Here is a 13,321-nt window from a genome sequence, read left to right on the forward strand (position 1 = left end):
CGAGCCATAATAACAGGCCCCTCCTGCTTGCCAAACCGTCAGTTGGGAAAAACCACCTCTGTCTGCCTCCCAGCACAGTAAGAATATCAACACAATCTCTACAGGCTTCTTTTCCTGGTGTCATTGACAGTCTCAGCCTCCTGTCTTAGCCTTGACCCGCAATGGTTCTTAGGTAGCAGAATTTTTTGATAGAATCACCTGCAAGTTCTAGACTTATTAAATGACCAAGTCCCTGGAATACCAAAGGGAAATCTGATGACTTGCATGGCCGAGGAGGACAAGGACACAATTAGGGTTGCCGAGAGAAAAAAGTATCATTCTGTAACTCCAGACGTCTGGTCCCCAAACCAGTGCATTGTGTTTTAAGACCCTCAGGATGGGAGTGTGGACAACTTCATACATCTATCTCAGCTACTGAAGAGGCCTTCGGGTGTACTCCTGCCTGGTAGGGGGTTACCAGCAACATCTTATATAAAAGATCAGTCTGCATAGTTCCATTTAACCATAAGCCACCAAAGATTTTCTTTTTCAAAATCCCCTGGATTTTCCAGAAGCCAGCAAACCCTAAGTTGGCCACTGGATGGCAAAAAGAACAGGAAATTTAAAAAAAAAAAAAAAAAATCCCTTGGGGAATTCAAAGGCAGTTTCTTTAAATAGCCTGAAGCCACAAATAACCAAAAATGAGTCTGGTTTTGGTATGACCCTCTTTTGTTTTTTTTTCCTTTTTTCAGTTCTGTATTCAAAAATGTCATAGAAATTACTAATGAAGAAATCATTTCATCCTGTTTGAACCCATAGGTCTATTTCAGGTGAAAGATTCCAGACTCTGAAAGTCGGGTCTGACTCTAGCTTCCCTGCTGCCTGCTCTGTCCCAAGCAGAAGATAAACTCCTCATTGATTCATTGCTTATCCCCATAGGCTAGAGCAGGCAGAGGAAGCTTTCCTGGTTTTCCCATGTAGGTGACTCTGGCTGGGATTCGAACTGCCAACAAGGTGTTGCCTTAGGCAGGTTACTATGATCACTTTGATGACTCTTACTGCTTACTATATGAATAGTGCATACCTTAGTTAAGACCGGTTTACAAGTACTAAAAATTGAGCTAGGCCAGCTAAAAAAAAAGAAGGGGCTTTATTTCCCATATACAGTGGTGTCTCCTTACCTACAGACATTGGGCGTCTCAGTGGAATCAAGAAGTAGCAAATCTTTGAGAACATGCTCATTTTCCCCATCCCTTATCTCTGCTTAGCACCATGTGCTCTGTTTTATTTTTCTCTGTCTGCAGACTGTTTTTCTCTGCTTCATCACCCACCTAGCAAAAGTACCCCGTACCCAGTCCCCCAATTCCAAACACACCTGAGACCCACTGGCTGCTTCTTTAGTCCCCAGTTCCCAGGAAATGCAATCACATTGACCTAGCTTCAGTCATGTGTCCACCCTGAGCCAGTCAATTATCGTGGGGTGCAGTCATGGATTATAAACATCTCTCTCGAGAGCCAACCCACCCTCAAAACAAAAAGGCTGCTGTGAGGGACCCACACACCCCAGAACACACCTACTGAATTGTTCACTTTTTCAAGGATTTCATTTGTTTATTTATTCACTCAGGGAATATCTAAGTTATCAACAGGTTACCCACTCTGCCAGGAACTGGGGCTACATGTGGGGCAAACCAGACCTAAGTTCTTATGGTCAGAGAATTTTAGCACCTTTATGGAAGATCTACATTGTTTAAAAAATCATACAGATAAGCGTAGAATTAAAATTGTGACAAATGTTATCAAGGCGAGGCAAACGGACTAAAGTATGAATGGTCATCATCCCTGGGGGTGGGACTGTAAAATCTTAAATTTTAAAAATTAACTTATTTACCGGGGCGTCTGGGTGGCTCAGTGGGTTAAGCCTCTGCCTTCAGCTCAGGTCATGATCCCAGGGTCCTGGGATCAAGCCCCACATCAGGCTCTCTGCTCAGCGGGGAGCCTGCTTCCCCCTCTCTCTCTGCCTCTCTGCCTGTCAAATAAATAAATAAAATCTTTTTAAAAATTAACTTATTTACTTATTTAAAAATTTTAAAATTCTATAGTGCACATGTCCTTCTGTCATAATATTTTTTTTTAACATGCATTTTGAAAGGATCACTATGGTCCCCTGGTCAAGGGCCCAGTGGATGAGGGGGACAGCTAGAAATTCTGCAGTGTGGTACAACAGAGGACAATAGCTTGGAGTAGGATGATGATGTTGGGGTGAAGTGAGGGAAACTGTTGGAGGTAGAATGGCCTCTGTTTGGTGATGTTGGTCAGGGATGAGGAAAACAGAGGTGCTAAGGTCAGTTGTAGGTTCTTGGACTGTACAACTAGGGGGATGGTGGTGGTATCTGGTTTTCTAACTTTTTTTTTTAGTCTGTAATTCATGGGCACTGACCTAGTCAATATCAAAAGTCCCCTTTACCTGTCATCATTATCATCACCATCAATTTTTTTTTAAAGATTTTATTTATTTGAAAGAAAGAAAGAGCACAAGTATGAGGGGGGGAGGGGCAGAGGGAGAGGGAGAAGCAGACTCCCTTCTGAGCAGGAAGCCCAACACAGGGCTGGATCCCAGGACTCTGGGATCATGACCTTAGCTGAAGACAGATGCTAAACTGACTGAACCACCGCGGTGCCCCTACAGTAATTTTTAAAAGATTTTATTTATTTGAAGAGAGAGCATGTAAGTGGGGAGAGGAGCAAAGGGAGAGAGAATCTTAAGCAGACTGCGGAACCCAACGTGGGCCTCGATCTCCGCGCTAAGCTCATGACCTGAGCTGAAATCAAGAGTCAGTCACTTAGCAAACTGAGCCATCTAGGTGCCCCTCTCAGCAATTATTTAGTAAGCTCCTACTGTGTGCTGTGCCAGGAATTGTGCTGAGTGAACATCATGCTCATGTATTTACTCCACAAATGGGAATTTTTTTTTTTAAGATTTTATCCATCCATTGGACAGAGAGAGAGAGTCAGAGAGCAGAAGCCAGGGAACAGCAGAGGGAGAGGGAAAAGCAGGCTGAAGAAGGAGCCTGACATGGGACTCCATCCCAGGATCATGACCTGAGCTGAAGGCCGACATTCATCTGACTGAGCCACTGAGGTGCCTCAACAAATGGGAATTTAGTGAAAACAATAATGTCCACCTTTGTGGAGTTCACAGTCTAGGTGGAGGAAACGATGAGTTAGACAAAGAAAAATCAAGACTTTGGGACCCCTTCCAATCTCTATTTTTAAAATATTTGTTCAGCATTTATTTAATGAGGGCTGGGAGAAATAAATTTTCTATTACACATGCACTTCTTTCTCTACATTCAAAGTAAGGTGTTATTACATGGATTGAAAACAATGTTTTCTGAATCATCTTTTATTTCGTGCTTTTCCATACTTGGATAATGTCACTCACACACTTCCTATGAGTAGAAGTAACTTACATGGCTATAACTTCGAAGTCTTAAAATATCTTTTAATGTAAATATATTTAATATATCTTTTAATATAAAATTTAAAATATCTTTTTTTTAAACTTTCATGGAGGTCAGATGTTTCCTATTTTTTGAAGTTTTCTCTCCTTTTTTTTTAATTTTTGGGAAAGGAAGAAGTTTTCTGAATAGTTAACTTCTTAGGAGGCGTATCAAAAGTTTGAACTTACATAAAACCAATCATTCCTTCCAAGGAAATAGCTCTAGGCCATGGATTACTGCACATCGACCTTGCAGCTGGGGGTGACCACTGCTGACTTACAAGGCTGTCTGCTGGCCAGGCCCAGGCTACAAATGCAAAGCATCCTGTCTGGGCCCATTGCAAGAATATTCCAGGAGATGGGAGGTGCTCATGAGGAGGGATCTGTAATTTCCACTTGGAGGATGCCGTTTACTGTGGCAGGAACTGGACCTTCTGTGCCAGCAGATCCTTGGAAAATCCCACCCTTTCAGGCCAAAACTTAGCCATGTGTCTACCCTGCTTAAGACATGATGAATTGCCACTGTTCAGATTTTTAGAAACAAAACAGAAAACTCACCAACAGAGAGCCAAGAAACCATGTAGATGATATCTGATTATGAAGTCATGATATTATTAAAACATGAGAATGCCAGCCCTATTAGCACAGGGTTGTTGGTCTCTTTTCTCATCATGACCCATCCCCGTGCTGAGAACAATGTCTGACACAGGACAAGTTTTCATTAACTAAACAGTAGTGAATATTTTTTTACTTTTAGGGGCCATACGATCTGTTGCAACTACTCAACTCTGTTTGCTGCTATTATGACCCTATAATTTTACTCCGAGTATAGATCCAAGAGAAATTAGTGTATATGTCTGCCAGAAAAAATGTACTGAAGTATTTAAGCAGCATTTTTCATAATTACTCAAAACTGAAAGCCACTCTGATGTGCACCACAGCTGAGTGAATCAATAAATGGCATTAGTCATATAGCAGGACACGATAGACCCGTAACAAAGAATCGACAACCGCTATGGACAAGATGCTGAACAATTGCAGACACAATGTTGAGCAAAAAAAAGAGACTCAGTGGGCACCTACTGTATGAGCTCATTTATATAAAGTTCAAAACCGCCAAAATTAATTTATAGTGCTAGAGATCATATTAGTAGTTGCCTCTAAGAAGTATAAACCGGGAGCTGGCACAAAGAATGGTGGGTGCCGGAAATGGTCTTCATCTTGATCTGGGTGGAAGTTTAAGCCAGGCACTAGAGTCAAATCGTTCAGTGTTAAATATATTATACGTTGCCATGGACTGAATGTTTGTGTACCCACCTCTAGCCCTCTTCCCCAAAAGTTCTTATATTGAAACCCTAACCCCCAGTGTGGTGGTATTTGGAGGTGGGGACCTTGGGTGGTAATTAGGTTGGGAGGGTGGAGTCCTCATGATGGGATTAGTGCCCTTATAAAAAGAGACCCGAGGAAGCTTGTTTCTTCTCTCTTTCTCTTCCCCTATCCAACCTCCCACCTGTGTGAAGAAACCAGGGGGAGAGTTCTCACTAGAACTCACCCGTGTTGGCCTTCTGATCTCAGATTTACCAGACTCCAGAACTATAAGAATTAAGTATCTGTTATTTAAGCTACTTGTCCTATGAAATTCTTATTATACTAGCCAGAATTGACTAAGACAGACCTCAGTTTTCTTAAAGATGAATGAAATAGGGTGCCTGGGTGGCTCAGAGGGTTGAGCCGCTGCCTTTGGCTCAGGTCATGATCTCAGGGGCCTGAAATCGAGTCCCGCATCGGGCTTTCTGCTCAGCGGGGAGCCTGCTTCCCTCTCTCTCTCTGCCTGCCTCTCTGTCTACTGTGATCTCTGTCTGTCAAATAAACAAATAAAATCTTAAAAAAAAAAAAAAAAGATGAATGAAATAAAACTAAACAAGTCAGCCTGGATAGATCCCCACAAGACTCTAGTAAGTGAAAATAATGCATGTTGCAGAAGGATATGTACAATATGTCATTTACGTAAATGTTAAAAAAATTTAAAAAACACTATACATAATATACATATGTTAAGGGATAAATACATCTCTAGTTAAAATATTAAAATGGACAGGAAGAACACATACCAACTTCAGGATAGTGGTGAGAGAGGGGAACCAGAAGATTCTGTAACTGTAGTAATACACGTCTTTTTTTCCCCAGATTTTATTTATTTGACACAGAGAGAGAGGGCACAAGTAGGCAGAGAGGCAGGCAGGGGTGGGGGGGGGGAGCAGGCTCCCTGCTGAGCAGAAAGCCCAAAAACCCCTCAATCCCAGGACCCTAAGACCATGACCTGAGCTGAAGGCAGAGGCTTAACCCACTGAGCCACCCACATGTCCCAATACATGTCTTTTAAGAAAGAATTGAATGTGGTGAAGTGCTCATATTTGTTAAACTTGGGTGGTGAGAACTTATTTCTCATATTGCTGTCTGTACTGTGAAGTATGTTTGAACTAGTCATAATTTTTAAATTATTTAAAGTGAAAATATAAAATCAATCAGTAGGGACAATGAATGTACCTTAATAAGCATAGAAAGATACTATTTCCACATTTTGTTTTTGTTGCCCAGCATCTGGTTCTTGATTCATGCAGAGGCAGTCCTTGCAGATAGTAACAGTCTTTAAGCAACTTGTCTGGCAGTCGTCTGACACTTCAATGAAACTGTTCCAGAACCTTGCAAGAAGAATAAGAATTTTCTGTTTCAGTTACATTACTAAGAACTAACAACTGCTCACATTCTTAAATTGATTCCATTTCTAGGAGGTCAAGGAAGGGTTCCTCTGCTAGATTTTGCCTTCATTGCTTAGTACAAGTTACTTTTCAGATATACTTTGTAATTTTATAAAATTTTCAGTGGGGCCATTTAAAAAATCTTATATCTTATGCCTGGGCGGCTCAGTCAGTCAAGCATCTGCTTTTGGCTCAGGTCATGATCCCTGGGTCTTAGAATCGAGTTCCGCCTTGGGCTCCCTGCTCAGTGGGGAGTCTGCTTCTCCCTCTGCCTTCCTCCAATGGTGCTTGCTTGCTCTCTCTCTTTCAAATAAACAAATAAAATCTAAAAAAAAATAATAAAAAGGGGGCACCTGTTTGGCTCAGTGGTCTAAGCCTCTGCCTTTGGCTCAGGTCATGATCTCGGGATCCTGGGATCGAGCCCCACATTGGGCTCTCTGCTCAGCAGAGAGCCTGCTTCCTCCTCTCTCTCTCTGCCTGCCTCTCTGCCTGCTTGTGATCTCTGTCTGTCAAATAAATAAATAAAATCTAAAAAAAATGATAATAATAATAATAATAATAAATCTGATATCTTAGAGTCTTAATGTGTCATGTGTCTTACAAAATTTCAAGTATTTCTTTTTAATTTAGAGATGTGACTTAAGTTTTGATGCTATTGCTAATACTTTATCTTTTTTTTTTTTGCTAACAATTTATTTTAAGATAAAGTTCTCAATACCTTAAATTCCCAATAAAAAACAAAATCCCAATATTGCAATGCAGCTTCAGCCTGCTTAGGTTTATAAAAATACCAGCTGAACCATGAAATTTAAATTTAATTCACTTAAATAAAGGAAGTATTTGCTTAATAACAGGTTTTCTTTAACCAGATAGACAGTAATTTCTTTCCTTACTGAAATGGTCACATCAGCATCTTGCTCTGGGCTGAGAAGTAAAAAGTAAATTCTAGATCTCACTGCCCATATTACTACAATAAGCCCAGGAAGTCTGAGTCTTCAGTGTGAAAACAGCACCTAAGGGTCATTGAGATGACATATACCATGCATTTTAAGATCCTGTGTTCTTGATAATGGCTAATGCTTAATGTGTATATTATATTGTAACCAAGCTGAGTTTGCTCCCAGGTGACTCACAGATAGAAACTACACCAGGCGGAGTCATCACACAAAGGACACTTTATTTGTAGCAAATAAGGAGAACACAGGGAATAACTTCCAAAGCCATGACTCCCTGGGCAAGAGTGAATGGGTCTCTTTTATTTAGGCTTAGGATTAATATTTAGAAAGGGAACCTTGTCATCGTATGTAAAGGCGGGCATAAGGTTGCTCATGGGTCTTCAGGAAACATGCCTGTACATACATTATATATGATGCAAATAACGCTAGTGCTCCTCCTTGGGGGAGAGATTTTAGTATTTCAATGAGGTAAAGGTAAATATCGGTTTCTTGGACTCCATGGGTTACTTCAGGGTCCACCTGATCAGATGCGAGTTGGGGGCTGAGTTCCAATTGGTCTGGGTCTGCTGGAGCTCTTCAACCAGGAACTTGTCTCTGCCAAAGGGGTAGTTTCAGTTTCCATCTGGGAATGCATTGCCTTTGGAGGTCTTTTGCCTGAGTTAAGAAAGCAAAGAGGCTTAAGGAAAAATGTGGGTCTAAGGTCGGTGGCTGGGTCCAAGCAGGTGAGCAGTAAAAGTCAGCTCTTGGGGTCTAGCTGGTGACAGTGTGACACTGAACCCTGGGACAGAAACAAATAGAAGCCCCTACTTCCTCACTCCTCCCACCCCAATCATTATTTTTCTATTATATTTTTGCCAGTATTTCAGGGTACATGTGTGTTTTTAAATCTTCCTTGTAATAGCTGCTCGGAACTGCGCACGTGGCAGAGGGGTGTGGCACAGAAAGGGTGTAGGTCTCCTTCTGATTCCTGCTCTACCATTATTCTCCGTGCAACCTTTTAAATTTTTTAAGCTTTGCGTCACTTCACTTTGAGCTTTGAGCGAGTCATTGAGTTTTCTAGGCTCAGTTTCTTGCCTATAAAATGGAGATAATAAAACTGAACTCAGGGGGGGTCATTGTCCAGTGAACATGAAACAGTCCCTGGAAAATGGTCAGCGCAGTGTGGGCACGTGGTGACTCTTCAGTCACTGTCAGCCCCCATGACCATTATCATCATTATTACTTACTCAAAGGAGCGCGTCTGTTCTCTGGTCCCGCTGGTTTGTAAAGACCGTACATAACCTTCATCTTCAAGCATTAAGCAACTAGGTAGGGTTCATTGATTCATTCAACAACGACTGAGCGCCTACTCTGTGAGCGAGCTAGACCAGAGCTCTGCCCTTAAGGAACTTGTCTTTTTAGTGTGATTGGTATATCACACTATTAACAAATTTATCTCTGGGTGGAATGATGGGGCCGGGCGGTGGTTCTTGTTCTTTCTTTCTTTTCTTTTTTTTTTTTTTTTTTTTTAAGTTTTATTTATTTATTTATATGACAGAGAGAGAGAGAGAGATCACAAGTAGGCAGAGAGTCTGGCAAAGAGAGAGGGGGAAGCAGGCTCCCTGCTGAGCAGAGAGCCCGATGTAGGGCTCCATCCCAGGACCCTGGGATCATGACCTGAGCCCAAGGCAGAGGCTTAACCCACTGAGCCACCCAGGCACCCAGGTTCTTGTTCTTTCACCGAGACTCGTTCAGTGTCCGGGGCTTGTTGCTCCATTCCCGATGGGTCTGATTAGTAACGGCTTGAGGTTGTCTAAGCTTCTCCTTAATAGTAGGTTCTTCTCCTCCGTGTGCAGTGTGTTATTTATGTGAGGCACTGGAAGTGCGTGTTCATCACCAGACTTCTTTGCATATGTTTTTACAAAAGCATTAAGCTGTTCATTTTCCGTGGAATGAAACGGAAAGCCTTGTTTTCATGCTCCACTGTGTTTAGTCTCGAAATGGCATTGCAGCTTGGCAGGGTCTATAAAACTAATTTGCAAAATATACTACGCTAAACACATTTAGGACCTAGGTAATTTTTATTGCCATAAAAGGTGACTCCCCAAAACAATGAAATATCATCATTCTCTTTTGCCTGGGAGTGGGCTTTGCATAAGCATTTCCAGCGCATTGCTTTCGTCGGTTACTGTCAGCGAGGCTGATGCTCTGAAAAATCGGTCTAAGGTGGGATATTTGCTATCTTGTCCTGATCAAACTCCTTACACTCAAATTTCCTTCTTAGGTATCCTGTTTCTCACATTTCACATGAAATTCATTTTTAGTTTTAAGGGTAATTTTTAAAGCCTCGTTGAGGAAGATATTGCATGAATACACGTTAGCTATTCAGGCACTCGTGTCTAATGGCTATCGTAGAATAGTGCCTCGATGAGAAGCAACACATGGAAACTAGTTCCTGCAGGACTGACGAGGGAATGATAATGAGTGCATTGCCCTGTGGTCACCAGTGTGTTCCCATTTGGAATTACAACACTTTTCGGTGTGGATATTGTTGCCTGAGTTTTTAACATAGTTAAAACATAGTTTGAAATTTTAATTTTTACAGAGTAATGTACAACAGAATCGTGTTTATGGAGAGACTTACAGATGTGTATCAGACACTGGCAGTGTCCTGCCCATGTCCCTTCAGCTCATTCCAGAGATCTGCAGCTTCTATGGGCTTTCCATACCCAATGGTAGCCTCCCCGCTCAAGCACCTGTGTTTCTCTGTTTGAGAACTTTCTCTGGCTGTCCTCTCCAGAAGCTATAACCCCTCCAAGCAACATACCCCCAGTAAGGAACTAGAGATGGTGAATAAATCCCCCAACTCATTCCTTGGACAATCCTGAGGTGTGTCCACACAGTGTCTTGAGGGGCACAGTGGGACTGAGCACCGATTGCCCAATGTGCTAACCTGCTCGTTAACATACCTTCAGTGGCTCTCTCCCTTTCCTGTCTCACTTTCCCCACGCCCTCACCATGCTTCTCCAGATTATGTCCCTCCAAAATGACTTGCATCCAAATAATTGACATGGGACTGCTTTGAGGGGAGCCCATAGTTAGACACCGTGCACCTTAAACGAGGCTGAAGGATTCCCACACAACTAATAAGGGTGTGTTAGGCACAAAATGAAGTTGCCGTCCTGTGCAAAGTAGTTCTCCCACTTACCACACCCGGGCTACCTCTTTCCTTCTGATGAGCTGTTCTCCTCCCAAGAAGAGCTGCCTTCCTGGCCAATAGTTGAGACTGGAGACCTGATCCAAGCCATGAATAACACCCCACACCATTGCAATTGTGATTGTCCATGGACAGAATATACCCCACATTGGAAGAACCAGAACACTTCCCGGGATTTTTCTAACTGGCGCTAAGGGAAGAGAACATTTTCCCTTTCAGAGCTATGAAGTTATGAACCCAAAGCTGACCTCGGCCATCTCTCACACAGAAAAGCCTCTCACAGCGAGAGATCTGCAGCGAATTCTCAGAAAGAGGCAAGAGACTAGTTTTGGGAGCATCTTTGTGGCATTTGTATCCCTAGGACAGTTGATCCTAAACCAGATCCACGCTGTCCCTCCTCAGAGTTTGGTCTGTGGGCTTCTCTACACATCACCCCATTGGCATAAGAGAGTTGGTGACTCTATTGGTTTTTTATTTTAAGATTTTATTTATTTATTTGTCAGACAGAGAGAGAGAGCACAAGCAGGGGGAGCAGCAGACAGAGGGAGAAGCAGACTCCCTCAGATCAAAGAGCCCGATGTGGAACTTGATCCCAGGACCCTGGGATCATGACCTGAGATGAAGGCAGGTGCTTAATCAACCGAGCCCCCCAGGCATCCCGAGACTATATCATTTATAAGCAAAGAACCTTACTACAGATGTTTAACTCTGGGCCAGAAAGTTGGATTAGGCATGAGAATCTGGAGCAGGAGAATCACTTTTTGGATACTGTGTTTTTCAGTCCTACCATTTCCATTTGATTCTTTCTTAGTTTCCAAATTTCTCCTGAATTTCTCATCTCGTCACCCAGTATAAGCATCTTTTACTGTAGACTCTTTAACATATTTATCAAAGTTATTTTAAAGTCCTTGTCTGGCTTTCAAATCATTAATGGCCATTTCCATTTTGGATTTAGATCTATGAATTTAAGAACTGATTTTTAGATTAATAACGGAAAGACATAATTCATGTGTACACATGCTTGTCTGTTCTATGCTCATTAAAGTACAGTCATTAAGAATTTATCTTGTTTTGGGGGCACCTGAGTGGTTCAGTCAGTTAAGCTACAACTCTTGGTTTCAGGTCAGTCATGATCTCAGGGTCGTGGGACTGAGCCCCGTGTCAGGCTCTACACTCAGCAGGGATTCTGAAGATTCTCTCGCTCTGCCCTTTCCCCTACTCTCCAAATCAATCAATCAATCAATCAATCAAAAATAGAATTCTATTCTAAAATAGAATAAAGTCCTTGTCTGCAAAGTCTAACATTTGGGTTGTTTGAGTCTGTTTCTATCGACTGACTTATGTCTTAATTATGGGTCACATTTTTCCTTTTTCTTCACATATCTAGTAATTTTTTTAAAAAATGTTTTATTTATTTATTTGACAGAGAGAGATAACAAATCAGCGGTGGGGGCAGGAAGCAGGCTCCCCGCTGAGCAAGGAGTCCAATTCAGGGCTCGATCCTAGGACCCTGGGATCACGACCTGAGCTGAAGGCAGAGGCTTAACCCACTGAGCCACCCAGGCACCCCTATCTAGTAATTTTTTTAGAGTGAACATTGTGACTATGTTCTAGAGACTGGACTCTGTTATCTTCCTCTGATGAACACTTTCTTGAATAGGCAGAGAAATTATTGGTGGGATTGCGTCTCTTAAAACCTACTTTTAGGTTTGGTTGGGGTGGGTCTGTTTCAGTTTTAACCTTAGTGCTAGGGTGACTGCCTCAGTCAGAGACTGTCTTCACTCTGAGTGTGGCCCTTCCACAGTTTCACCTAAAAGCTTGGGCCATTTGCCAAACTGCTGTAGCCTGGTAAGACTTTCAACTCTAAATTCTGTCTTCCTTCTGATGGGCCATGGCAGAAATCTCTGCTCCGTCTCTGTCAGCCCATCAGCTGTTGTTTTCCCCTCAGAATCCTTGGAGTCTCACCTAGACATGCACCCTTCAAAGATCAGCCAAGGATTTGAGAACCATTTTTAACACATATTGGAGGGCTTTCCACTCTGTGACTCTCTCCTTGCCAGAATTTTCTCCTCAATTTTCAGTCACTGTTGTTGCAAACTTCTTCTCAGAATCATTAGTCCCTCAGTGACCCCTACCCTGTGCAAACTGACTGAGGCTCTCCAAGTGTGGTCCTCAGACAAGCAGCATTAACACCATGTGCAAACCGGTTAGAAATGCAAACTTTCGGGCCCCACCCAGGCCTAGTGAATCAGAAGCTCTGGGGCTTGAGCCCAGCAATCTATAGTCTAACAAGCTCTCCAGAGATAATAATATACACTAAAGTTTGAGAATGACTGCCTTAGGGAAAAGCTATACAAATGTGGATCTCACCTGAAATTTCCCTTCCTTTACTGTCTGGATGCTCTCCAGTGCTATCAAGTAGGTTGGTGGGGGATTTTTTTGGCAGGGAGAGATGTCCAGAACTCATAATTATTATTTGTAGAAAGGATTAGCCTTGAGGAAGCTACTCTGTCCGACGGGAATTTGGACATTCACTTTTTGGCATATATTCTATGCTATATTATACGGTTTCATTTTTCTCCTAAGAATCTTTGTAATTTAAAAAACAGTTAAATTTGTAATTTGTCCTTTAAAAATTTAAAATTCTTTGTAATTCAAAAAACACAGCTAAAATACTTTTTGAGATTTGAATAAAATGTTTGTACAGCCCTAGAAGCACCTTATAGTTTTATGGAATACGGCTTGAAAAATCTCTGGTTTAAACCGTATGATTGACAGGGTGCTTCCACCCTGCACAGGAGTGTCTCCATGGCAACTGTCACCATGGTATCAAGCCTAGGACAGAGGTAGTAAATGAGCTTGTACAAAGTGGGGAGGAATGCAATGTGGTATCTTCTTGGTCCCCATTCCAGGAAATCCCAGAGAGATG

Source organism: Mustela nigripes, chromosome 4 (assembly GCF_022355385.1).
Source record: "Mustela nigripes isolate SB6536 chromosome 4, MUSNIG.SB6536, whole genome shotgun sequence".
NCBI lineage: Eukaryota > Metazoa > Chordata > Mammalia > Carnivora > Mustelidae > Mustela > Mustela nigripes.